Source organism: Rattus norvegicus, chromosome X (genome assembly GCF_036323735.1).
Source record: "Rattus norvegicus strain BN/NHsdMcwi chromosome X, GRCr8, whole genome shotgun sequence".
NCBI lineage: Eukaryota > Metazoa > Chordata > Mammalia > Rodentia > Muridae > Rattus > Rattus norvegicus.
The window spans coordinates 108,903,142-108,907,546 of NC_086039.1; positions in this window are offsets into that span (position 1 = coordinate 108,903,142).

Sequence of the window (4,405 nt, forward strand, 5' to 3'; positions counted from 1 at the left end):
CACACTCACTCATAATGAGGTAGAAAAAAAAATCCTGGGTCATGATAACCCTAAGGGCACATGACGGTAATTTCAGCTCCATCCAGCCCCACTGCTTCATTAAGGGGTCACTTTCTCACAACGATGTACTTTTGTTTTGTCTGCAAAGGTCCGGCTAAACAGCTTGGAAGCAAAAGCTTGAGAGAGGAAGAGCCAGAGGCTAAGTCACCTTGAGCCACTATGCAAGTTCCCCAGTGCATATATGGGCGAAGTCATGGACCCCGAAAGCAGAACTCTTCTGTGTTTGAGTTTACTGGAATGCTCATATAAAGTGAAGTGAGCTGATGCTCAAAATGACACAATGAATAATCCAGAGTTTGAGACTATACATACGCGTGCGCTTGCGCATGCGTGCGCACACGCGCATGCACACACACACACACACACACACACACACACACACACACACACAGCCCTACACCAATTATGCTGCTAGGAACTGATAACCTTACTTGGCTCTATATTTGGGTATTTGCACGCATAGAGATGACACAAAGTAAGTCTTCAAAATGTTTGTCGTGTAAATGGATGTCAAATTAGAAGAGTATCATGAAAGAACCCCTTCAGTCTTCTACACAATGTAAGAAGGGCACACTCTCTTCTGGGAATCAGTAATCCAGGGTAGTGCATTGAGGCATGGCTGTGCAGCCTGGCATCCTATTAAAAGAGGGGAGGGCTAAAGTTATGACTTAGTTGATAGAGTACTTGTTATTATGCACAAACCCCCAGGTTTGATAAATCATCAGCACTGCATAAAAACTGGGCATAGGGACTGGAGAGATGGTTCAGCAGTTAAGAGCACAATACTGCTCTTCCAAAGAACCTCAGTTCCCAGCACCCATGTAAGGTGGCTCACAACCATTTGCAACTACAGATCCAAGGAATCTGACACCCACTTCTTGCCTCTGTGGACATTATTGTATACTCGTGGGCGCAGGGGTGTGAGGGTACAGGGTGTGGGGGCGTGGGGGTGCATGCATGCGCATGCGAGAGCACACACACACACATACAGGGGGCATGCAGAGAAATAAAAAAAAATCTCTAAAAAAAATTGGGTGTGGTGGTTGCTTGCCTGTAATCTCAACCCAACACGTGGGAGATAGAGATAGAAGAATCAGTTCAGGGTCATCCTGACAAAGGAAGTATGCTAGGCTTGGAACATATATGACCTTGTCTCAGAGGGGGGGGGGATAGGAGGGGAGGAGAAAGGAGGGGAGGGGAGAGGAGAAGAGAGGAGAGGAGCTGGAAACCAGGCATGGTGGACCACAATTGGAATCCCAGCACTCTGGAAGCTGGAACCACAAACCTGAGGCTAGCCTAGTTTAAACGGTGAATCAGGGATGTATAGCTAACCCTGCTGAAAACACAACAACACAGGTGTTGGAACCCAGCATCCCAGCAATTCAGCTGAGTTTCAACAAGTATTTTTCCTAAGCTTCTGAAGCTCTCCCGAGATGTCATTGGTCTCTCTTTTCTGTGGACCCAAGGCCATTCCCTGCAGGAACATGGAGCACTGAGAGAGGCCATATCCCCAGTAGCATCTTCCTGGCCATCTCCGGTAGAAGCTGGAACCTGGTGTTGATATTTTCCAACCACCCAAGGCAACTTCCCCAGAGCCTTTCTGACCTCAGCCCATTAACTGAAAATGGCTTCGGAATGTTGGCATAAGCCCAGAGTCCTGGTGGGGCTGGCACAATCACATTTTTGTCAAGACATTGTGGGTAATAGGCAATTTCATCAGCTATAAATCGAAGAGACCTGCCTCAGCCAGAATTTTTGCTGCCAATGGGATAGGAGAAAATCAATTGCCAGCATTGGAAAGGGGTGGACGTTTATAACTTAGGATCAAATATTTCCCGGCAGTCAAGAGGGTAGGAGAAATAACTCTCCCATTCCTCATCCTGCAGCCTGAAAGCCAGACTGTGGATGCATCTGGAACAAGGAGGACATTCTCCCTGAAGCAGGAGGATGTGAGTTTTGAGGGCTGCACTATAGGTCTACAAGGATTTCTCAGGTGGAAAACTCTATCCTGCTGCATGCCACGATTAGGTGGGAATGGTGAAGGCATGTCTTCTCACAGGGACAGACTCCTTATTTTACTGGCATTGGTACTGCCCGTGACTACCAAAGGCACCCACATACCCACGTACCAAGTGTCTGGTGGATTAGCATGAAGTTTTCAGTCAGACCTAGCCCTCAGGGGTGAGCTCACTTGCAGTTTCCCCGCTTTCTTGTCTGTGACACCGTATCCTCTAGATGTTGATGGTTTATTCTTATTTCCTTCTTACACACACACACACACACACACACACACACACACACACACACACGTAACAAAATTACCCCTCCCCTTAAATTTAAAAAACGTGTATGAACATTTGTCATATGTTGGGCACTCACCTAAGAGTTTTACATGCATGATTTCTTTTAATCTTCACAACATTCTGAGGAGAGAGGTGATGGTCATCATCTACCTCCACGTCTCAGCGAAGAAAGCTGAATCCTAGAAAGGTTTAGTCACTATCTCAAGATCCCGCAGATGGTAACAAGCCAGTGAGTTTTTCTACCTAGTCCATGCTTTCAATGGCTACTCCACAGTACTCAGCCTCAAAGTACTTCCTTCTCATGGATGCAGAGTCACTCTCATTGGAAGTGGAATTAATGTCCTGGGTCCAGGCAGACTGCAGCGGGTGTGGATAGCCAGACTATGAAATGCAGACTGCTGGGAGCCAATGTGCCCCTGACCCCTGTCCACCAGCCTGTGCTTGTGCCAGTTGTCTTTCACAGAGCCAGGGGTGATGCAAGCTTCTTATATATTTGCTCTTTCATGAATTCAATAGTTCTGTCCTCCAAAGCCACACTCAAAATATGCATGTGAGTTTATGATCCTCAACCTAGGCTCTGAGTCTCCAAGGGTACGTACATGCTGACTGACATGTTCAAGCACCACAGTGAGGCTCATATTCTTAACACATGACATTGTCTCAAAAGATCTAGAAGAAAAAGATCATTTATGTGACATCTTAAATATTTTTATAAATAGAGATACCATGATGCCAAAAGTAACAGGAGATAAAAAAGTTAGATGTGGCTCACATCTATAATCCTAGTACTCAGGAAGTGGACGCAGGAGCGAGACTCAGTCACCACTAACAACTCACCCAGCAAATACTAAAAACGACAACAAAATCATGGAGGAAATCGCAAACCCTGACAGATTTTGGGTTTTCTTTCTTCCTTTTGTTTCATTTTGGTTACTTTGCATACTTTTAAAGACTACTGAGCATTTCAAATATACCCCAACTGTGTTACCTAACTCCAGCTACATTTTCTTCCTTACTACTTGGCATCCGCCTTTTTTCTTCTCAACTCCTAGACATGCTTTGACAGGAATGGTGTAGATGCTCTGTTTCTATCAGATGAACGAGATGAGCCAGTGGCACAAACCCCAAGGGGAGGCTGTCTAGGACTGTCCTGTTTCTGACAATCTGGACCCAAGTAGACATCAAAAACCTCAGAGATACAGGGGCTAGAGGGATGAACCAGCAACAGATGCTAACACAAAGCAAGCCTCCCTCTCTCCACTCTCTAGACCAGGTGAGTGGTTCTCAACCTTCCTAATGCAGCGACCCTTTAATACAGCTCCTCATGCTGTGGTGACCCCACTACCACCATAAAGTCATTTTTGTTACTACTACTTAACAGTAGTAATGTAAATACCTTCATTGTCCAATGGTCTCAGGCAAGCCCTGTGAAGGAGTGATTCAACACCAAAAGGAGTAACAACCCACAGGTTGAGAACCACTGCTCTAAACCCCAGTGTTACCTACGACCCATTTTTGAAACAAGATCTCCCTCTTTCTATGTAGCCGAGCATAGCCTGAAACTCTTGACCTTCCTGCCTTAGCCTCCTTAATGCTATATAAAGGGTTATATAGCCATCATGCTGGCTCTATGATGTACTTAAGCAGAGGGTCAGCCGGGGGGCAGAGAGTAAGGTGATACTGGTCCCCTGCAAGAAGGAGCTTGTGGTATCTGCAATGAACAAAGCAAGGATGACTTGTAGACTAACTTGAGCAGTTCACCCCGGAATCATAGCTTGGCTCTATTTTCAGCACATTGACTGACTTGCCGTATGATGGGGTTCAAGTAATTTTACCTCGTCGGAACTCGTCTTTAAAATGAAGATGACTGTGTCTTCAGCCTCCCTCTGCGGCTGTGAGGATTAATGAGGTGGTGCTGAAAAGCAGCTCTAAAAAATCCTCCTTCCTAGTGGTACAAGCTTAACAAGTGCAAATCAAGCTTCCCCGTTTGCAGTTGGACCACAGAAACTAATTATGCTTCCATTAAATGCCTGGAACTAGAA